The 24,119-nt window shown below is 46.3% G+C and overlaps 1 long non-coding RNA gene across 2 annotated transcripts; it reads right to left on the bottom strand.

Annotated features, from left to right (window-relative positions):
- Nucleotides 1–10,902: 10,902 nt before the first annotated feature.
- LOC141747347 (uncharacterized) lies at nucleotides 10,903–23,551 on the bottom strand. Of its 2 annotated transcripts, XR_012588682.1 has the most exons (4): nucleotides 22,569–23,551; nucleotides 21,867–21,948; nucleotides 14,389–14,461; nucleotides 10,903–13,521 (listed from the first exon to the last, which is right to left on the bottom strand). It is a non-coding gene; the product is annotated as an uncharacterized LOC141747347 (long non-coding RNA). The 2 variants fall into 2 exon arrangements; XR_012588683.1 differs by lacking the exon at nucleotides 14,389–14,461.
- Between the last annotated feature and the right edge of the window lie 568 nt (nucleotides 23,552–24,119).

Genomic DNA, 24,119 nt, shown 5'->3' with positions numbered 1-24,119 from the left:
GGTCCCTTTGGGGTGGTGAAAGAGGGTGGAGGAGGAAGGGGAAGGAGCAATGTCTCCCCCGCACACAGCACCCACTCCTAAACAACCGGCAGAGCTTCAGACAGCAACGCACACGCTTCCCTGGCACGGGAAGGGCAGCTCCAGGCCTCCATCCTCCTGCTCCACAACCCATGGGATCAGGCTCCCCTGGGGCATGGTACCAGCCAGAGCAAAACCAGCAACCCACCCCCTCGATCTCCTGCCTGCCTTCACCCCCGCTCCTGTCTGCTTCCCGCCAGCGTTCAGGGACACAGAGATGGGAACGGCCCTTGCCACAGCTCTCAACAGCACCCAGCCCCTTCCCCTTTGCGGGAGGGAGGGCAGTGCCGGCATCTCACAGGCTTCAAAGCCGGTATCGGGCTGTTGGAGATCTCAATGGCCCCGCTCAGATACAGCAAAGGGGATATTTGCCCTCTGCCAAACAGGATGATGCAGGATATGGGCAAAGAGACAAGGCTCTTCCAGCCTGCTTTGGTTGCTCCTCACTTGCTTTGGTTCAGGAAGAAGAGGACTACGTTACCATGTCCACTCCGCAAGTCACGTAATATGGACCCTTCTCAGGTCAGGTTTATGAAGGCAAGACCAGGACTAACAGAAGGGAGAGGCATGGACCCCCCAGATCATAATGGGCAACACCGAGTTGCTCCCACTCCAAAGGCAGCACAGCTGTGTGCCCTCTCCAGGGTCGTGGACTGGGAAAGGAAGAGCAGGATCACAGGGAGCAATGAGGGGAAGATCTTAAACCGTGGGAGATTCACAGCTTCACGTACATTAGCTAATAAGAAAATTAAACTAGGAGTACAGGTATGGTCCTAATTTTGCACTACAAGGATTTTTTCTTTCCTCCACCAGAAACTATTGTTTAATCCAGGTAGTCTCTTCCTCCTCCCATTCCCCAAATGAGAGAAAATGTCAAATTCTAGGAAAGTAGAGCTACTCCAGGAAACTGAAAGCATCTTTTCCAAATGCAAGGTTTCGCTTTCCAGTTTGGAGTGAAGTATTCCAGACGAAATTGAGTTTAAAATCATGTTTTTCCAAGTCAAAATGGACATTGCAAATGGAATAATTTGTTTTGAGGCAGCTTAACCTCGGGAGGAGAATGACAGAGTTAAACTTTTTGGCACTATTGAATCAGAACTTCTTATTCAGTGGAAACAGGTTATTTTGACTTTCTCATCTTAACCGGGGACCAAAATTTTCAAAAGCCCAACAAAATGTTGACGCATCCAAATTTCCTTCAGGCTGGCAAGTCTAACCACCCCTTCTTAAATGAAGATGGAAACATTAAGCCTCAGCTCATATGTCTACAGGCTTATTTTCTTTAGCTCCCATCTTTAAAATCTGGAGACCATAAATAGCCTGGTTTTTTTCCCTCCAGACTGCAACACAGCCTTTTAAACCAAACATTTGTAATCGTCACAGCTGTAATAAGTACAAGGTTTCTTCAAAGGGATTACATTGGACTGTGGTTTTCAGTATTGCTTCGTTGTCTGTTGTGAAATCTCCTCGCCATAAATTAATTTGATTCTATTATCTTGCCGATACAATCTGCTTTCTGACAGATCGGTTTTATCTTGGCTCATTCCTGTTTCTTATTGACAGCTCAGAGGACTGTTGAAGAGATGTGAGTTATTAATGTTGACAGGGTTTGTAACGGAATATCTTTTATCCAGCAACGTATCCTTTGTAATGTTTTTATTCACCCTTCTCTGGCTACTTTAAGAGGCTAAACAGAAAAATCAAACAAGCCATACAGCTTGACTTTCCTGGAACCCTTTTCAGCTCTTTCTGGAACATCTTTCTACATCCACCGAGGATGTTATGGTATAAGGTGTTATTCATATTGGACAAAACTACTAAAACAATAACATACTGAAGGTTAAGTACAGTGCAATCCTGTTGGAAATCCAAGCGCTGGATCAAACGACTTAAAAGAAGTTCATATTTTTACAAAATGATGTAATCCTATAATGCCAACCAGCATGAGAAACAGCGAAGGAAATTAGCAAGACAGCTTATGTACCACCCGAACTTGAGATAACACCTCCCCATGCACCACCAAATCACAGAGGGGGGAGAAAAAAAAAAAAAACGAAAAGAGGCATAAAGAGATTCAGCCCATTAAATAAGAGGTACTTGGCTGGATCACTGGAAATTAGGCACCTATTTACCTTCTGTAGGCCTACTCCTAGGTCAAAGTAGGGAGCTGAACACAAATCTTCTCCACCCTGTTTTAGCACTACCTTCAAAACACCCTTCCATTCCACACATGATTCATTTTGCCTTAAATGCTTACTAAAGATTTTCTTGAAAACGTTAAAACTGTGCAAGGAACACAAGAGAAGAATTAAACTGTCACGCCTCTCCCTTTGCACCTTCTCTGCTGGAGCAAATAAATTCCAGGCACCAAAACTTCAGCAGCAGCGATTGTATTTATACCAGGGACAGAGGATAAAACACCTCTAAATCGGTGTAATTCTCCATTCAGCTTCTCCTGCAAAAGCATTTTACAGCCACCCTGGGTTCACGCTGCACAAGATACCAGGATTTACGATTGGGATTTAAGCAAATCTGTAACTCCTAATGAATGGGGAAAGGCTCTGCGTGCAGGGAGCGTGACCCCCACCAGCCTCCTCGTGGTTTCCTATCTCTTTTCAAAGCGCATTGTGCTGATGCTGCCAGAGGCAGCAGAGGGTCCAGGTGTCCAGGACTGGCCCAAATAGTCCCAGAATAGAGCAGAAACTATTCCTTCATCCACAAAAAAAAAAAAAAAAAAAAAAAGCCTTAACAATCCCAGGCTTACACCTGGAGCACAAGGTTTTCCCACTGGTGTCTTACAAGCTTCACCATCAGGAATGCATCTCTCCCAACAGCGTGGCTGGAGAGGACTTCGCCTCCTGCCTTGCTTGCAGGAATTCGCTAGACCCAGGGCTGCCTCAGTCGGACGTGTCCCTGCATTGACATTTACTGACTGAGAGGATTTTCCCTAGATCTGTTGGTTTACTTTGACCAGCTTCCACGTTCTTATCTTACCTCCAAAACGATCAGGCCCTATTTCTTGGTATCTTTAGCAGTAGACTCTTAAAGCTTGTCCGGCTTGCCTTCTAGTAAAGTTAATAGTACCTTTCCCCAATTATCTGGAGCCCTTGAGAGCCCCCTGTTATTACTGGAGTGTTTTTCATTAGCTGTGCTGGTTCCAGGCTGCGAGAGGATGGAGCTCAGCACAGGAGTCAAACTGTTCTGGACAGAACAAACGAGAAACCCTGTAACACAATTAGAAGTACCCACAGGGTAACATATAACTTTACTGTCAAGCCCTGAAATAACACGGCTAGCTAATGAAATAACAAAATAAACTTTGTTTTAATTAAAATTAAGAACACTTTATCTCTCTCATTTTAGTCTTAAAACAGGGGCAGTTCAAAAGTCACGATGGAACAAATGGAGGAAAAAAAAAAAAAAAAAAAAGGTTTGCAAAAAGGGTTTGCAAGGCGAGGGGCAAGGCGTGAGGGCAACATCACCGGGTTTGGAGCAACCTGCGCCACAAACTCCTGGCAGGATCTTTGTCTGAAAACAGCCTGCGGTAGATGTAGGTCAAGCGAGATTCCTAGCAAGGATCTAAACCTAAAAAAACCCAGGGATTTTTGCACAGACCCACCTTCCCTCCAGATTCAGGCTGAGCAGAGGATATTCCCCCCATCCCAGGGCAGACCTGCAACTCAGGCAATGGGACACGAGCTGCTCAGGAGCAACCCGGACCTAAGAAGTTTGACCCAAACGCAGGCGATCACAGTCTCTGCCTCGTAACACCATGGTCCCTCGTGCCTGGGAACAGTAGCTCCGCTCCCCATGGGGAGTTTTATTCCACTTTGTCTTCACCCATCAGCAGCAGCTTGCTGCTGGCAGCGCTCCTCCTCGAGCCTGCGCTCCCAGGGTACCGGCAGTCAGCGACGGAGCCTTCGCTGCTGCCACCCCGCGAACCCGCTGTGCTGAAAGTGAGCCTGGCATCTCACTGCCTTCTACCAGCTTAGGCTATTTTTATTTTTTTTTTTTTTCCCTTTTTTTGAATGGTAGGGTTGGAAGGGACCTCTGGAGATCATCTAGTCCAACCCCCCTGCCAGAGCAGGGTCACCCAGAGCAGGCTGCACAAGAACGCGTCCAGGTGGGTTTTGAATGTCTCCAGAGTTGGAGACTCCACCACCTCTCTGGGCAGCCTGTGCCAGTGCTCTGACACCCTCAAAGAAGTTCCTCATGATACATTAAGGACAGATGGCACGAACCTCATGCCTCGTCCCTGTACAGCATCATGGTGCACGCCGACAGCAAGCAGCAGCAAGGCACCCAGAACAGGTCTGACAGCATGTGGCGTTTCTTCTCCTGCCACTATTGAAGCCAAGAACTGTTTCCACTATTCTCATTTCTCCTGGCCTCTTTTTCCTACAGCTCATTGTTTCTTAACTGTTCTCAAAAGCCCTGGAGGAGCCTGGAGTTACGCTGCGAGAAGGACACCACTGTGTTCCTCGTACTTGCCATGGTTATTCAGCACGGGAATGAGCCTGCCTTCAGACCCCCTGGCTGAACAAGACGTGCGATAGAAGCTTTATGCACACAAATGGAGAAAAGGGAGAGCTGGTAAAAATAATAATCAGCTTTCCCTTTTTATACATATAAAGACACATTCTGGCAAAAGGTATTGGGGCAAAAAAATATTCCACGCTTGACCAGTTTTAATGAACAACGGAGGTATGCGGGGAGCTAGACTGTATGATCAGAGTCTGATGAAAAGCAGAAATTACCCAGGGGAACAAAATCCTCTTGGTCGAAATCCCAGCTTTTTTCTCAGAAGTTCTCCAACAGATTTTCAACAGTTTCAACATAACCTTTTTTAAAACCAGTTTGATATCAAGTCCTGCTGTAAGTGAGACTTGAGAAATTTTTTAATGTTCCACGTATGCGCATACCACCAGTACCTCCACTATAGATATGGACGTATGCTTCCACACAGGACAAGCACCAGTGAAATTTCAGAAAGATTCGATTTATATGTGTATATTTTAATGCATCTATCTCATCCTAAAATTCTGTGGAACCTCTGGGCCACCATATTCATCCGTTGCCTCCAGCGTTCCCTAGCCATTTCTGCTTGCACAAGGTGAGTTAGAGAAGACAGATCAGAACCGGACTGCAATTGTGTTAGAGCAGGGCTGATCTGCTGGTTGGGCTTTTCCTGCTCACAGACCGGTCCCTCCATCTGTGCCCGAGTCCAGTGGAAGCACGAGTAATAAACCATACCACATCCTTATACCCGCTGGTCACCAAGGTTGAATTATACCAGAGGCTGCTCTGTGTGGAGCGTTAGATGTTCAGAAGGCAGACGGCTCCTTAACCCGTTTAGAAAAATCAGGCCCCTAGAAGTCCAACGGATCAGGCGCACGGCCCCTGATTTCTCAGGCAACGGACCTTAAATCACCTGCCCGAGCCCAGCCGCTGGCTCACTGCTTTGAGACACATCTACAGTTTCCCAAAGAAACTGGCAGGATCTGCAGCTTGCTCTGGAGGTCCTCAAATGCAGAGCATGGAAAAAATAAAATCCCAAACCAAAGAGGAAGTAACATCCGAAGCCAAGGAACATGAAATCAGCTGAAACATCCTCCCTTGCTTACTGTGAGAGCTCGCTTGCTCTGGAAGGGACCAGAAGATGGGCAGCCTTCTTTGGATCAAAGTTTAATTAAAGCCTTGACCTCAACCATTGGATCCAAAAGCCAAGACCTTCAAGTGAGGGGAAATCTGTCAGTAACCAGGCAGGACTGTGGCATGCAGCTGTGGCGGGGTCTTTGTGCCAAACTCAGCGTTGTAGATTAATTTTCTCTTTCTACAAGATCTAATTGCCAGAATATCTGAGCTACCATAGAAAGCACAAGGCAATGAAGGATACTTCTTAAGTGACCAACGTAGGTGCCGCAAACTACAGCATGAGCAAAGCTCTTTAAGGCTCTTTGATGCTGTGGTTGCATTGCTTTCTGATTAAAACCAGCTCAAATTTGCTTACATGTGCTGTAATCATATCTGGAGAGCGCTTTGTGCAAAGTGTATGCTGTCTATGACAAATATTACATGTCCATTAAAAGCAAAGAGACTTCCAAAGCCAGGGCAGGAAAGACTAAGGGAAGAGGTGTGAAAGGAAAAGAGCAGAGGAATAGGAATGAAAGTCTCAGAAGCAAACTCGGGATGTCAAGAAATAAGAAGTGATGTAAAAATAACACAGGATGTCAATCTCCAGTGATACCGTTCACGATTCAAGACCTGCATATCTTAAACAATCTAAACTTGTTCAATCCAATAAAAGCAACAGTTCTCATTATGCACTTACTATAGGGAAGTATTATTTCTGCGTTGGCTTACAAATTGTCTCCTCCTTTCTTGCTCAAACTCATCACAATCTTAACTAATACAAGTAAATCTCTGTGCATGAAATATGAACCACTGGCAGCTCTAAGGCTCGCTTTTCATCCCAAGCCTAATGGGCAGAGCACTGTGATTTCATTTCACGAGCTTTTCCAACTGAGCTCAGAGTCGATCATTTGCCAGAGTTTGACTCTTGCAAACAGCCTGCCGGAGCCGCTGAACTCATGGGGCCAAATCCATCAATGGTGCAACTCCAGCTAACCCGAGACACTTCAGGCCAGAGACCAGTTTGTTCCAAAGGACTAAAAAAAGTCTCTTGAGACTCATGATCACAGAACATTGTCATAACACTTAAGAAGTTATGGTATGTTAATTAAAAGTTGTCAAAATATACGTATGGGCCTGCCTGTGCTTCACTTGGATGTGCACAAGCCAAGAAGTTCATTTACTGGAGCGCTGCAGCTCCATGAGATAGCGACGCGTCTGTGCAGCACAGCGGGACGGGCTTTCAGGTGAAAGCTGTGTCGTTCCTCTTCGGCACACGGTTCCTGGCCCTTCAGCGGTGCTACCGGGGCTCAGTCACTCCTTTCAATGTCTGAACCAAAACCATGTATTTTCCATCTTAAATAGCATTGGCACTTGGTGTCCCTCTCCAGGAAGGGAGCTCTTGTAGCTCGAAGGAGCTAAAATAATTAACTCTTAGGCAAAACCAGGCAAAGTGCCTATAAATCTTGAGAGACCATGGGGTTTCCCCTATACCCAAGGGGAATGAGGGATGCCACATATATTTAAATACATTTGCTACTCACACAGTTTCAAGCACGGCAAAGATGAGGTGCAAACACCTACTGATAGAATTAAAGGCTGCTATGAAGGGTGGGGTGAATCAGACCTCAAAGCAGTGGGTCCAAGGAGAGCACTCCCGTGACAGAAAGTTAAACGCGTGCTTATGCAGAAGAGCTGGACCTCTAGTCATTTTCCCATCTCAATAATTTTATTTTTTATCTGTTGGAAATTTCTTCCTGCAACAAACGTGAAAGAAGAGCCAAGGCAACAGGAGGAGAGACATACCAGCCCCTGCCCACTCTGCAAGGGGACCAACAAATGGATCCTGGCTCCCAGGCAGTGTCTACGGACACTGGAGTGTCCCATGGTGGAGAGCCCCAGGACCATTGCTGAGGGAACCAAGGTGGCACCATAGCTCTGTGCGAGGACACAACATGTATCAAAGCATACCTGGAGCGTCGCCTTTTACACTCCATACGGGGCAGAAAGACTTGGCGTTACAGCCTCACTCAACCCACCCCTGAACTCTCCAGAAAAACCTGAACAGACCAAACCAGGGTTTGCAAGAGAGCCAGATCCCCCACCCCTACCTACTTGATAGTCTCCCGACTGCTCCGTTCCCAGGGGGTGTGGGATACCTTGGCCCAAACCCTACACCTTTCCAAGCAGAATAAAATCTGGAGCCGCCCCCGTGTCCCATTTTCACATCTTAACTAAAGGGCTGCCAGGAGTAGTCATTCCTCACAGAAACCACAGGGAAGACAACAAGTTTCCTTTAAAAATTTCATTTTTGACAAAGCTGCGATTTCCAAACAGGGGGTAGGGGGAGAGCAGGGGGGAAACGGATTGTCAAAAAATTCTTGCAGTGCTTTGTTGGATCTGAATGCAAAGAAATTACAGAAAGGATAAAAAAGTATGGACAACACACTACAAAACATACTAGAATAATTTCAATCCTTGGCAAAAGTATTTTAGTTCCTATTGCTTTTTGATAATATATCATAAAATGTCAGTAAAAGCATTGTATAGTAGCCTGTGAAAATAACATCATCTTACAAAGAAATACTTCGTTACTCCTTTCTGCTTAACTACCCAAGAACAGCTAGGTTCAAGAACTCGTGAAATTCAAGAAAACATGAATTGCCAAGAAGTTAAGTGCATTAATTGGAATATAAAGAGGCATTGGATCCCTCGTCAGAGAGAAAGGCACTTTTGCTGAGCAAAGATGATTATTAAAATTCAAGTCATGCAGGTTACACTCTGAATCCAACAGGCAAGAACTTTCCATAGTTACTGTAAGAACATTTTCATAATGTTAAGGTGATAGACAGTTAATTCATTTTAAGCCAATTATGCAGAATAAACAGCAATATTTGGGGTGGGATCTGGGAAAGCAAATAACGTTTCTTTCCAAAAGGGTTATATGGAACATTCATTGACTATTCTGCTGGGTACCTCTCCAGTTAGTCACTTTTGAGCAGAGAGCTGGCAGGAGCTAGCACTGAAGTAAGGCCGCCTGACTTGTGGCTTGGTCCCCGTTAAACAGAATAATAGGAGGAGAGAAAGTTAAGCCCAGAATAAAACCAACACAAGGGGAAAAAAAGAAGGCAGAAGCCTTAAATGACAGAGTGCAGAGCTCTGATGTCGGGTGCTTCCACCTTGGATGGTCTCAGCCAAGAGAGGAATGTTCACTCAACCACGGCACAGATCCTGTTTGTTCTACATTAATGGGTGTAAGCCCAGGAGAGGAGAGAGGAGGGACAGAGATCTTCTCACATCCTTTGGACTCTGGGTCACCAAAACAGCTCTAGATGCGAGTTTGAGCTGCCCTGGAAGGGCTATGATTTACAATTGTCTCCCGCAGGGATGCTTAGCACCATCCTCCTTAGAGGAAAATCCACAGAGGTGGAGGGCAGCACCTGGGAGGTTGCAGAGGGGGTGAAAGCACATGTACACCCTGGTGAGCAGGACCAGGATAGACCTGGGACACAGCAGGTTCAGGGGCCCAGCGGCCGCCCAGGGATCTCACAGGCAGAAACGGGATAAGCCCAGAGGGTCGCTCCCAACCACCATGTTGCGTGCCATGGTCGCCAGCAGGACAACGAAGAGGAGAAACAAACATTCAGCTTATCAAAGCAAGTGGCAGCTGGGAAATATCCTCAACTTTGGCACATCTGATCAACCAATTACTCTTCTTTCTCCCTGTTTCTTTCACCTAAATTCCTAATCCTGTTCTTGAAATGCCAGAAGACAAAAGAAAAAAAAAAAACCACAACCTGACAGTAACTGCATTGCACATTTTACAAAGCTCCGCTGAACTTGGCAGCAGACACTGGACGTTCTCAGAGCACTCAAAATTTAGGGCCTGAACCAATTCCCATTGGAGCCTTTCCATTCATTCAACGGCAGAGGGGTGGGGATGGTCAGTAAGAGGACAGGCAGGGGAGGGCAGCTGCCCGGCAGGGTGGGCAGCAGGAGATCCAGGTTGCTTTCCCATCCCTGTCCCCAGACTCACAGCCCAACAAGCCCCTGAACCTCCCCACAACTGTCCCCCACTTTGCCCTATCTTTGAGGACAACGTTTGGCCATTTTAGCTGCTGCGGCTCTGCCCAAAATTCACCCTTTTCAAAAGGGTTTCTCTTCCCCCCAGTCCACAAACTCGGAGACCAGACATGAAGCCTGGGAAAGTCCAGCCCAGAAGGGAACATTTTGGATATGCGTGAATGTGTAAGAGCAGGGTGTGGAGACTGCATGGGCTTTGCCAAAACCAGACTGCCCGGGTGCTAATAAAGTCCCATTCGGCATCCCAATCTCCTGGAAAAACCTCTTCACTTCTCCGGGATACTTGAGCAGAGCGGGAAGGTGGGAGGCAGCTAAGCGTTAACAGCTTGTGCTACAGGATCAGGACCTCCATCGAGGTCAAAGACGCTCTTTATTCCTGGAACATCTCCAGTCCCTGGCTGCCCTTGAAACCTGGGAACATCGCCACCTTTGCCCCACCTTCCCGGGCCGTGCCAAGCTCAGGCTGGCCACCACCCAGATTTGGGGCCACCGATTCTCATTTTTAAGTAAAAAGGGGGGAAAAGGGGAGAGGAGAGGAACCAAGACATGGAAAGGTCAAGTGTCTTCGCCAAGGCTAAACAGCACATCAGTGGCGGAGCTGGCATTCGAGCACAGGAGCGCCTGTTTTTTACGCCAGTGCTAAAACATCCAGACCACCCTGCTGCCTCCGAGACCACACCGCCTCTGTGAAATGTGTGGAAATTCGCAGGCATTTTCCCTGATTTTTACAGGGATTTTTTTGTTGTTGTTGTTCCACACTTGGCTTACAGCTGTTTGCCAAAATCAAATTGCTGAGGTGTTTCTGTCTCTTTAAAACTTCATAAACAGACACTTAGACAAAAACCATCAGTGAATCGCAGCTGTGGCCGGGGAGGGGGGGGGTTCGATTTAGCCATGGCAGGCTGAAAACGAGAAACCCAAACCGAAGTACAGCCCCATCCGTCTGCCATCCCAGGGAGGGCTCACAGCCGCACACAACCCACCGGCATCACCCGCAGCCCCTTCGCTTGAGAGATGCTGGTGTCTGGAGAACCAGATTGCTCTTCGATTCCTCCCAACAAATAAAACAGCATTTTCCGCAATAACCATTGTACTCATTACTTCCAAAGGAAAAATAAAGCAGAAAACATTCAGGTCCTCTCCTGTCCCACCGCTACCGGGCCCTGCTGCAGTTTGCCACCCCTGTTTCAGCAGGATGATGCTGATTTACTCAGTTAAGCACCAGCACCTCTCCCCGCCCCTACCCGAGCTGGGACATGTATCCCCAGCTTGTCACCTCGCTGCTCTGTTTGCGAGGCGTGCACAGGCCTAAATGTCTTGAAAGCCAGCCAGAAACCCCTCCTGCCCCTTCTCAGCACTCATCCCTGTCTGGGCGATGCTCATGCTGCAGGTGAGACTTCCTTCCCATCCATCACACCCGTCCTCGCCGATCCCACGGCCCCTCGGACCCCGCATCTCCCTATGGACCCACCCCAGGGCACATCAGGTGCATCAGAGTAACAGGGAAAGATATCCACGGCTCGCCCCAGGCAGAGGGAATGCCACGAGCAAAGCACATGGAGATGAAGTGACTATTTTTTCCTCCTTAAGAAAAAAAAAAAAAAAAAAAAAGGCAAAGCAAAACACCAACGCATCTGCGACCAAACCACATTCTGCAACTTGCCACCGAGGTTCTGCACAGCAAACAAAAGGTTAAACAAACAAACCCCGAGCAATGTCTCAGGCTTGCCAGATGCAAAAAATAAAAAAAAAAAAAGCTTTTAGCCAGTGACATTTCTCCTTCCCCAGCTGTAGGTTCATATTTTTAATGTCAGATTGCAAAAATAATAAAAAAAAAAAAGGGAGGGGGAGAGGGGAGGAGGAGGGGGAGAAAAAAAGCAAACATCTAGCTCACAACTGGATGGGAAATGAACTGGAAGCTCGTGTTTGTGTATGTTTCGCCCTGGCGAAGGGAAGCCGGCTGGTATGTGCAAGGTCCTGAAAACCTGTCCTGACACCGGCAGAAGTGTGACCAGCGATACCTCTCCCGCGCTGGCTCATGCGTTTTCTCCTATCTCACTTCATCTCTCACTAAGCTCAAGCGAGCCCGCGCTATTGCAGATTTATCACCATCTGAAAAACATTAAATATCTCAGGGTTTCAAATATTTGCAGACAGCTGAAGAAGTGGCTGTGATGGAACTGTCTCTTTCTGGCATAAAGCTATCAATTTTCCATGAAAGTTGAGGCCTGGATTATTTTTTTTTATTATTATTTTATTTTTTTACCCCTGGTAAAACACTGTAACAAATGACTTATTCCCCTTTTAGTGAATGCGAGGGAAGCGGACAGTCATTATTACCAAATGTGTGCACGCACAAGTAACTAAGGGAAAATAAATCCCATTTGAAGGTTAATTAACTAAGGCAGGGTCACAGCTTGACAATCTGCCCTCAGCAAAGGGGAAGCTCAACGTCGGAGGGTCTACGAAGCAGAGCCATAATGAATTGTGACTTGAGGCTTGTCTATGCCGGGAAATTACCGTGCAGTGGGCTACGGGCTGGATTTATAGTGCTCCACATTTACAGCCTTAGACCCTTTGTGCAGAGTAATTAGGAACTAGTTTACCTCATTTACCTTCTGACAAATGCTTCTTTGCACAGAAGCCCACAAGACCAAATTGAGCCCCATCAACTCCTCGGCTGTTGCCCCCACCACTGACTTGGCGCAGCAACCAGCAAGTCCATGCTGGGGAGCGAGGAAGGGGTTAGGAGAAACACATTCAGCCCCCAGCATGTGAGCAAGAGTTTGGGCTGGAGCTCAGAACCCTCAAGTGTCCGTAGCAAGCCCTCAGGTTCGGACAGAAACAAGCTTGCATCAACGGTCACATCCAGCCTTGGGAGACGGCTGATGGTGAAAGCGATGGACAAACCAGGGTGCGTTTGTCATCCCAGCATCTTGTTTAATCTATTCCCCATCCCAGCCTGTAGCTGAGGTGCCTTTCACAACCTCCAACACCCAAAGGAGCAAGAAAAGCTGCAGTGGCTTAGCCAAGGAGGCTGCGGGGAGTCAGAGCAGCGGTGGAGAAGACGGCCATGTTTTTGGTGCAAGGCACCAAGGAGCTCTGGTGGAGGGGAGCAGAGCTGAGCCCAACCTAGATTTCTTCCAAGGAAATTTCTTAAAGAGGACCAGCTGGCTCACTTTCACCCTGCCTGGCTTCTTGGCCAAGCCCAAGGGCACCAAGCCAACATGAGGCCACCTCAGTGCTGAACAAAATACACCCACCACAGAGGTTTCGCGCCGGTCAGCTGTTCTGCTTGCACCCCTTTGTCATACAACGAGCATGGAGGGACTATGGGGTCAGCATGCTGCAAAGGTGGGCTATGCTGGGCATCAGCCGGCAGAGGGTGGCAAGGGCCAGAACTGGCATGGGCAATGCCAGGCTGGAGTCTGGCCAGTAAAGGTGACAATATCATGGTCCCACGCGCTGATTGACAGCTATCTAAATCCAAGTCCTTTAGGGTTGCTTCACAGATGTAGGCTCACACAGGCAAAACTAGTCAAGGCACCAGGTGCCAAAAGTGCTGGGGAAGGTCAAATCCACCATCGCCGGTTAAAAACAAACACACTTCTTTTGGCATTTTGGCCTTTTGAGGCACCGTATAGGCAGGGATATTAGCAGATGTCAGGAGGAGGAGGTGGTGTGGGAAGATCAGTCAGTGTGGGATCTGCTGCCAGCCCCTACAGGCACCTTAAAAAAAAAAAAAATATCATTTCACCTCCCTGTGCTGCTCTTTCCCTGCAACAACAGAAGACAAGTGACCTCCCCCAGAGGAAAATTTTCCAAGTCTTGGGGGGTGGACAAAGCTCTGATAAGAAGCAACTCAAGCCATGACTTTCTTGGTAAATGCAGCTACTTTCACACCTCATTTCCCCACACAGCAGAGAGGGTGGCTGAGTTTCAGGAGTAAGCGCAAGGTGCAACACACACTTTCCGTACAACAGGGTCTCCAACACAGTGAAACAAGACAAGCCAGTGGGGGACATGCCATATGGTGGGCTAAAAGCTCCCCCTTTTGGGGACATCCCTTTGGAGACGGCTCCGGCACAGGGAGGAGGTGTCTGGCAGACACATTTCCGTGCTAAAACTAGAGATTGGCAGTCATTTCTGCTCTTATCTCTCATCTGCTGTGGAGCTAATGAAAGGGGTTCACTATTAACGTTCAATCACGCTCCTCCCCTTGGGGCTTGGAAGTCCACCACCTCCAGTCTGCGGAAGCAGTTTTTCATTTGCCACTTTATCTCATTTTTCTTTTCCTCCTCCCAAACCGTGGATTTCACAAAGCTTCCGAGACAGCTGCTTTACTGAAAAGGAAATGCTTAAAGCCAGCCTGACTACAAGGTGCGCCCTGCTGAAGGCTCAAGTCAGCTGGTGAACAGACTGTCTTCTCCCCAGCGGCCCAAAACCCAAAGGACGTGGAGATAAAACCATCAGAGAAGCTGCTGAAACGAGAGACAGGCACACAGGCCACCGAAAGACAGAGGAAGCCCCAAGAGGCACCGTCTAAGCAAAACCATATGGCAATCTCGGCCAAGCCGTCAAGAGGTGTATTCCTACCCAGCTCCTGCTAGCGTGCTCTCCAAGCGCCTCGTAGCATTCCCTCTTTCAGCACAGAAGCATCCCAAGTGACCTGCCCAAAACAATAACACCAAGCAAGCCAGTCAGCTAAGACCCCCCCTAAGCATCCTACGTGACCCTTTTCTCTTCCTCTGCTCTACCTTGCTTTTTCTTTCTCCCCCTCCACCACCTTCTTTACTTTCCACACATGAATATTCTTCCTTTACGCACTCCTAACTCATCATAACCTAAGACATTTTATTTTCACCTAGTCTTTTCAATTTAAGCACTGAAGAAATAAGCATCTTACAAGCTTTCACAATGCTGGCATCACACCACCAGCACCGGCCGGTTCCCTGTGAAATCAATTACAAGATAATGTTCCATCATGGCCCATCATACAAGCCCTTTCACCAAGAGGCACAAGAAATTTAAGGGAAGGAAAACCACCAGTGGGAAGGGGAAAAAACCTGTAGGCTTTTTCTTTCCAATGGGCTGTTTTAAAAGTACAGATTCACATTCACCACTGGATATGCAGATTGCACACCCATGAAAAAAATAGATGGCCCCTCCTGTACGAAAAACAGCCTAGGGAATAAAATAGGTATAAAGCTACATACTCTGCAGGCTGGTCCTATGATGTCACGGCCCACCGATGTGTGCATACTGTCATATGTTTACCCACTAAAATATAAATAATATTTTATGTAGGAGTTCATTTACGAGGCAGTGTTTATGCAGAAATGGGAGGGCCTGTTCTGCAGGAGAGAGGGGAGGTTACAAGGGCTGTGCTGCTGCACTGATTTACCGGCTGCCCAATTTAATTAGTATTTGAATATGATTATTCGGGGGGCTGTGGGTGGTCATTCACAAGGGAATGCCAATATCACCATTTGAAGGCTTTTCATTTATTTCATGGGCTCATGTAATTGTACGAAATCTAAATACATGAAACTGCCAAAAACCCAAAACATCCTTTTCAGGTACATTTGTATAGAACCTTTACCCAAAATACCACAAGAAACAGGTAAGAACCTTTATTCCTCAACCTCCAAAGGCAAGGTTGCAACATCCATTACCCAGATGCACTCTCTGGGGAGCAAAGAGGTTTAGCAGCCTCCTCCAGGACAACGAGGAACGTGGCTTCCACCGATGCTGTCCTGACCATGAGGCTCCCCTCCCTCACACCCCCACCCGCCTCATATTTCAATGCTATATGTGCTCATATAGTCTTATTCTTATTTTAAGAACGTTAATATATACATTTGAAAGCCCAAACCATTAAAAAGTAGTTGGCTCAGACTTTTACTGGAACACGTGCACAAATATGTTGTTTGGATATTTTTACGGCCATTAACTTTTCCATATATAACCCAGACCTCCCATTAGGTGTTGTGAACTGGATCGCCTCTTTACTTGCCAAGTTATATTTCAATTAAATTAAAGTCACCTTTGGTCCTAACGAACCCCTGTTGTTTGCCTAATGCCATGATTAATTCCAGCTGCAAGAAATGGTATTAGCCTGGGTGGGTACATGGTTGAAGACTCTGATTCTCCTCCAAGATTTATGGGTGCTAGAGAAGGCTCCATAACTCATGTTGCTGAGTATATGACTTTTCAGGCAGTAAACAGATGCCTCTGCCACAACAGGCCTCCGCTAGTGCTTCAGAAACCAGGATTCACCCTAAATTTGTTCCTGCAGTAGAAACTTAACACAGTCCTTTGGGCACAGATCATAGAATACCCAAGTCCTTCCTTACAAAGCTCAGCAGAAAGTTCCCAAAGACCTTGAACAGTCACCTGGTGCCAACCATCCTCACCTGGAGAACTGCACAGCCAGGAGGGACTACAGCTGGTACTCACCATCCACACCTTCCAGAGGTGAAGGGTTCCCTCAGACCATGTTACCACATCAGACCTGCAAGGCCCAAAAGAGAAAAGCAAGCAGGGACAAGACTTTGTCCTGTGATCTGAAGAGTGCTGAACTCTGGTTCTAGGCCTAAAGATTTATGTTGGATCCAAGAGCGACTAGTTAATATGGAAAAGTAGCATTGGAAGGAGAAGCCACGGGCCACCAAAACCCCAGGTCTCTCACATACGTGTCTAGCCATTAACATGCTCAGAAGGAAGAGGACATCTCTCAACACCCTTGAGAGACTGTACTTAGTGCTGAACTCAGCGCTGTTAGGGTGATCTTAGACACACCTGAAACACATCTACCAGACCTTCAGGAGATGCAGACATGAGAAACTTGGCTGTGAGCCAAAACCCCCCTATGGGTGGATGAGGTCTCAGCTTTGCCAAAAGGGGGTTGCCTCAGTGCTGTAGCAGGTCCCAGACTTTAGATGCCCCAGCACTTAAGAGCAAAGGTCCATTCAAGTGCAGACCCTCTTTCTGAACAATTTCCTATGAGGTAAAGATCTCCAAGATCAACAGCCACTGATGAGCTTGTCCTTCATGACTGTGTCTAATCCTCTTTTATCCCACTTGTACTTATGGTCATCATGGCACCAAACAGCAGAGTCCCACCACTTTATTATCTCTGGCGTAGCAAAGGCAGGCGCCTGCCACGCCACAGCGTGGTGCTGGAGGAGTTGTGTCAGCTCCAGCCACAGTACCTAAATTCTGACTGTATCACTCTGTAAGATCCAAAGAGAAGGCCATAGTGACCTACAATTCTCTCGGCTTTTTTTATTTCACAGGTTTACAGGTGAACTTGTTTGTGGCCAGGCCCTTCTCCAGTCCCTTCCCCTCCTCCTCTCCATATTATTAAGGCCGTAGAAGTTGCTTCGGTATTCAAGAACATGACTAGATTATCGGTCCTTTTATTAGTGCCAGCAGCAATCTGATACCATGACCCAGCCTGGCCACTTGCTTCACACCTTCCCAGCTGGCATAAGGTGTCCTTAACCACAGTTGCAGATATTTCCAGAGAAGAGGGGCAACTCAGCAAGTCTGGCACCACAAACTCAGAAAATAAAGCACAGTTCAGACTGTTCAGAGGTGGAACAGGATAAGAACAGTTGGGATATCTCAGCTATACAAAAAATTTTGCCTTCTCCTCCTCAAAAAAAAAAAAAAAAAATAATCATCATTTCAGAGAAAAATTCTGTTCTGTTGCCAGAACCCTGTTTTAGGATTGTATCTGTGTGAGATGATACCTACTGCTGACATCCAAGGCAGTCCTTCCCTGACAATCAGCCTGCGGGACTAATCCTTAGGAGAATTCTCCCATATTTAAGCCCAGATAAATCAGGAATAGCTCAAGCTGGGTGGAGTTTAAGACAGAGATGAGAATAAAGCCTACGATTTTAGAGGGGCCAGGGTAGCAGAAACAAATATCCATCAGTCCAAGGTTCAGAACTGCCTTACTTCGTACAGCAGTTCAACACAAATCACAGTCTAAGTACAACACTAAAAAATAGTTGCACAATTATCATATTCGGTTCCCACGACTTCCCTGGCATCCACCTCACCTAGACCAGGCCTGCACTTGAGCAAGAGCGAAAAAGCAGAGCCAAACCATGTTACGTATAACTCCGCAAAGAAACACAGAGGTTCAATAGGCTTCAGACAAACCCAAGAATAACCTTTACACTGTGGAAAGTATTTGCCATTAAAACATTTTTCATTAAAAGTGGCATTTCTGAGACTTCTATCCTGCTGAAAAGCAATACCAGCTTCACGTCAGAAAGTCTTTAAGAAAAATTTCCATCGCTATAATTAACTTCTCTGTTGAGGTTATATTGTTCCCCCTTCGCAGAAAATCTCAGCAAAATTTCCGTGGTTTAAATGCAGCCAAAAAGGGTGTCCTGTTCCATTTTTGAGGAGGAACTTGTGGTCGCAAAATGTCTGGGAGAATTTTAAGCTATACATAGGGTGCAGAGCAAACACAGAGTAAGCATCTATCCCACTGAAACCAAACGAAAGGTCCAGCTCATTCCGTAAGCCAGCTTTGACGCTGGAAGCAGCTACAAAGTACAATCCGTTGGCCAACAGTTGCCACAGGACCACAGAAGAGTCAGAAATAATGCAAGAGCCAGGCTTGTACAGCATGTTCCTTCTCCTGGTACACGTTTTCTTGCATCCTGCTACACCTTCATTACTGACTTGCAGAATAACATGTGAAGAGCCTACAGAGTGAAGACAAAACCTTAGACAAGGAATCTAAAAGGAGACCTAAGAAGCTCAAGCAAACCGTACCCTCACTGCAGCCAACTTCTATCCCGGCCTGGTTTTAAAGCCCTGCCATGACTCCAGCAGGGAGAAACCCTCATACATAAATGGGTCCTCGTCCCAGCAACTGCAAATTCACTTTTTCCGGACAGGTACAACTTCAATGAGGCCCTGTTATTTCCCTGATCACTGTTTTTGGGTAGCAAACGCATGCAGATTATTAGACCAGCCGCCACAGGAACCTGCCCCACACGATGTGTTACTGTAAAATCTTCTGGTTTGTGTGTTGCATTTCGGTGATGCGAAGGGTCGGGCGAGACCCTCCAAAGTAACACCCAGAACTGAGCTCAACCCAGTTACTCCTGCATTGAGACCAGTAACTTCCAATTGGACAGGACATCTAAGGGAACATTCATACTGATTTTAAGACCAAAGATGAAGATTCCATGTTTTCTTTTTGCAGCTTGCTCCTCACTATTTAAAAAAGAAGAGGAACGTGCTCTAATTCTACTTTGAATATAGGTGTGGTATTCAGGTGCTATTTTTCTTCACCCCCCACGAGGAGATTAACTAGTACATTTTCTCCTGGTGATAGCAGCCCATATACTAACAAAGTCACATTAATTTCATCTGAGATGAAAATATTTAACTTTATTCTCCTAACCTCATGAGCTAACTCTAAAGACACGGATGCGTGGATTCTGTTGATTTCTTCATTCCCCCCTAAAAATGTTGAACCCGTTCTCCCACTTTTTTTTACCCCTTGATTAGACTTTAATGAATTTAAAAAATAAAGCTGCTGAGAATTGGGTGGGGAGGGGGCAGAAACAAAGGAGAAAAAGAAAGCAAGCCCAGTATATGTCCCTCAAGACAAAGGAAACAAAGGCAGTTCAACTGTCCCATGAAAATGGAAATACAACCAGCTCAACACCACAAAGAGCTCAGAACCAGGTACCTCTTGGGCATGCTGCTGCCCAGAGAATCATTCGGACATCAGGGAAATGAGAGACCGTTTTGGACAAGAAGACGAGAAGTGAAGGTTGCAACAATGATTTCACCGGATTCATTGCTCAGGAAAGCCTTATTTTCCTTTGCTAGAACAGAATTTTCTTACATTTCAGGAAATGGGTCAGAAACAGCCTTGCCATTTAAGCTGCGCGTTTCCAAGATACAACCTTTAGCTCACGTATCAGAGAGCTGGTCAAGACATTGTGACGCAGATGGTCTCATTCCCAGCAGGAGGCATCCTGCCTAAGCACAGAGCATCATCTCAGCTCTTCTCCTCCAAAGCCAAGGGCGTCAGATTGGTGCTCAGACACCCAGCTCCCATAATACCTGATCTAATGCTGCCTCCCTCCATCAAAGCAAAGCAAACTTGAGTAGTGCCCGTTTCTGTGGGCTCTGGCTTCCAGGACCTGGAGCTGATGTTGCCAGAGACTGGGATTCTCTTGGAAAAGCCATGTTCTGTTTTGCTACTGAATCTTGGCCCAGCAAAACCCAATCTTTGACACATGTCCCTTCTCTCTACTGCTTATATATCACCGACACATATAATTAACAGCAGGTCAAACATACCACTCTTAACATTTTAGAGAATCTGGTTTCAGCTGCTGTACTGAAGCTCTTTGACTGTGCCAAAGACGGGTAACAGACACCAGGACATAACGCAGGGTCAAGAAATAGCTGCAGAAAGTTTTTCACCCAATCAGTAAGCAATTAAAATACAGATTATAATCCTAACTGAAGGAAAAAGGAATTTTTTTAGGATTACTGTCTCTGTATTGATATAAAACCCGTTTACACAGGAAGAATAAATGACAATTTTATACTTAGAACAAAATATTAGAGGCTTAAATGGTCCCCAAAACCATCCAAAAATTGGGCCTAAAGCTGAACAGACTGTTATCTTGGCCCTCAGAGTTAGTCAAGGAGACAAATTACTGGGGGAGAGAGGGAGAAAGCAAGCCCAAATTCCTTCCAGGTCTGTTTGAGTCCTGCTGATGTATCTCCATTTCTTACCAAACAAAATGCCCAATGCCTCATCCAGGGACCTGGACAAACAACTGCATGAGAACATGCCAGGGGATCTCATCAGAGCATGAAGTTCACAAGAGAAGCAGATGCATTCCCCAAAAATCTAGTAGCTTCAATTAGAAATTTATTTTCTTTCAGTGCCATTAGACAGTGCTCAGCCCCAGGACTTTGTGCCAGACGTGAGGATCACCTGGTGAAGCCTCTGCCTGGAGCTGGCACATTAGATGAGCACAGCTTCTGCTCTACTTATGGTTAAGCCCATCCAGAAGGAAGAATTCCCAGAAATCCCAGATCTTGCAAACACATCCTTCCCCAATAGGAAAAGAAATATTTTCAGCATGGTTTCATGGAGCCAAAAGGCCTGGTTTGTTGAATTAGTGTTTGATTACACTCCCAGCTACACCTGATCTCCTTCACTGCTCATTCACCATCCCCCGAGAAACACCTGTAGCAAATCACCCCACCTGCCTAAAACAACGTGGCTGGATAAGAAAAACAGAAAAATCAGACTTCAAAAGCAGTTTCACATACTGTGAAACACTACTTCTGCCACTCTGGACCATTGCAAGCAAATTGCAGACCCACATATATTGCTCAGTAGGCTTTTTCACCATGAAAATTCAGATTCTGCAGATGACCTTCTCCTGTCCCACCAGTCTGCGTTACTACCTGGGACAATTTAACAGACAAAGCAAATACATCCAGTCCCTTATTTTCAGAAGGCTTCCAAACACTGTTTTTAGAGGTCCATGCAATGTAACAAAACAAAATAACATTTCTTTGCAGCAAAAAACCCACACATTCCAGTAAAATTTGCTTTTGAATACAAAACATACATCAAAACAAGTTTTTTAACCTTCCCTTTGACAATGCAAATAAAACTGCCACCCATGTCACATCTCAGTCCTCAAACCTAGGAGAGAAGCCCTGCTCATCAGACAGGGACAAAGTTAGCCCTAAGCAGCATCACAAAGAACTTGGCCAGAATGAGCTTGTGAAACACCACAGGAGAACCGGGGACAGATTTGAACGTGGTAAAGTTGTGATAAGCTGCACATGGGTACAACAGAGCAATAACAATATATATATGTATATGACAAAAGTCAGCTTCACCTTTAGAGTCATCTCTTCAAAAATAGTAAATCTTTCTAATCTGTAAACCATGGCAGATGGCGACACATAAGGCTGAGAGGACAAGCTGGCTGCCCAGCATAACTGGTGGCGCTGCTTCTCTTCCTCTGGAATAAAACATTCCCCCATGTCCTTACCTTGCAATCCAGGTAGAAGTTTACAGCCAGGCACTGCTGTCCTGTTTGACCACCTATCCCAGCTGTTAGCACCCCAGGGAACCTGGGCAGAAGGCAAAGTAGAGACTCACCACAAGCTGCCCAAGATATTCCTCTCCCTCCAGCCCCCAACTGTCCAATTCTGTCAGTCACTAACATCTTTCTAAAGCGAGTCCTGGTGGGTATGTGGAACATGGATGGCCCTGGTAATGGAGGCTTAAAAGCTGCAGCCCATATCTCCTTGGAAACGGGCAGAAGAATCCAGTGCAGGTTCTTCCCTTTCTCTAACGACATCCCAGATGGCATCTCCTCCTGGAGATGAAGGTTGACACTTCAGGCAGATTTTGTTAGCTAACACTTTTCACCTGGGATACTCATAACTAAGCCCAAAATGGATCTGCTGGCAGTGCTCACCCCTTGCTGTCATAGTGCTGGCGCCCGGCCATATGCCTGAGCAATAAAGCAGACAAAAGCACCGAGAAAATTATGGGATGAACTCTTGGAGCAGCAATAGGCTCATGCAAGAGTTGCAGACCCTTCATTTGCAAATCAGTTCTGGCTGACGCTATAGCAACTGGGCCACAAGAGTCTTCCTTCTCCAGGAGGGGAGACAATTTAGCCCTATTCCCGTTGCTCAGCACTAAAAGGTTTATCCAGACTACAGTTATTTCACCATTGACTTACAGCACAGGCAGGTTTGGAGGATCGTCAGGAAAAAAAAAAGAATGTCTCTTCAGCAGCACTGCTCCACTGCTCTGCCTAAAAAAAAATAAAATAAAAAAAAAAAGTCATAGTTTTCAGAAGGTAATGGAAGGACTTCTGAGCGTGCAAGATGAATGCAATTATGCAATTTAAGACCCTCCAGTTAAACTACAGATATTTTGCCAAAGCCGGTTTTAAAAAGTGAAAGGCTCATTCCACCGCAATACAACTGTTCCCATCACATGTACTTCAAGAAGGAATGATATTTATTCTATAAAAACTGTTTTATAAATACTTTTATCAAAAAGACGAGGGGAGAGGGGCTAATCTTTTTATATCACTTTTTTTCTCCTCTCCAGCTGCTTTATCTTTCCCCTACCATTTCAGGACAGAAAAAGAGGAAATACCAGTTACACACAAAAAGTTCAGCTCATACTTTTTTTTTTTTTAATTCCATTTAAAATAGCTTCAGAAAGTGAGTAAAACATTTTTTTCCTCCCACCAAAAAAAAAAAATCAAGTTTTTCCAAAACAAAATTAAAAAACCCTCCAACCAGCTTCCCTTACTCAGTATTAACCTGGCTCTCTCTACAATTAGGGCTCCACTTTTAAAACCCTTCTAACAGAGGCATAACAAACCAACATTAAGCCCGTTTATTGTTACTCGCTAGCTCAAAAATTTCTGCTTTCCAGCTAAAACACCAGCCCGCGTCCACAGCCTCAGCAGAGCTAGATCCGAGGTCAGGATCCCTAATCCCAAAGCCTCCTTTAATTTTACAATCAACAAATCCATCGCTGGTGAACATCAGAGAGATTATTTTCCGAGCGGCAGAGTGAGATTGCTTGCCTAATTGGAGGACGAGCAGAAAAAAAAAAAAAAACTTGCAGAGGGTTTGCCAGGAACCTAAATTTCCTCTTCTTCCCCTCCAAGCAGGACACACGCCTCCGTCCTCTCCCCAGGCCCGGCACCTTGTGCTGCAGAGCAGAGGCTGCTGCAAACAGAGGGCTATTTGTAGGAGGGTGGGGCTTGTCGTGACTGGGTGAGGGCTATCGTGACGAGGAGGAGCCTGTTGTGATGCGCTGGGGCTAACACACGCAGAGGGTGGCCACCAGGCAGTGACAGACAACATCAGGGGCACCATTGCCCTGGCTCTGGAGCAGCACTGCTTCACGGGGTTTGGGTTCTTTAAATCATCTTCTTAAAGCGCACGGTCCGAATCGACGTCACCTATTGCCCTTTGCGTTAAAGGCGAAGCCGGGCTGGATGCTGGAGCACTCTTCAGTGCTTTGCAGCCGTTTTTGGCCCAAGCTACTGCCTCCAAGTTAGAGGGTGCCTGGGCTGATTGCTTGGCCAGAATGCTTGTCTCAACGGCGTTCAAGAAATAGAGGGGTCCAAGCCAACTCCTACAACAATTAAAGGCTCCAGTATTATGCCCAGTAGAATGAATCCATGCTAAAACTTTGCCGATCATTGTCCAAGTGCCGGCCTAGGAAAGGGCGGGAGAAATTCCCCTGCTACAGCCTGCAAAAGCTC

Source organism: Larus michahellis, chromosome 8 (genome assembly GCF_964199755.1).
Source record: "Larus michahellis chromosome 8, bLarMic1.1, whole genome shotgun sequence".
Taxonomy (NCBI): domain Eukaryota; kingdom Metazoa; phylum Chordata; class Aves; order Charadriiformes; family Laridae; genus Larus; species Larus michahellis.
The sequence above is the reverse complement of the archived record's forward strand: the minus strand, read 5'-3'. Positions and strand labels throughout refer to the sequence as shown.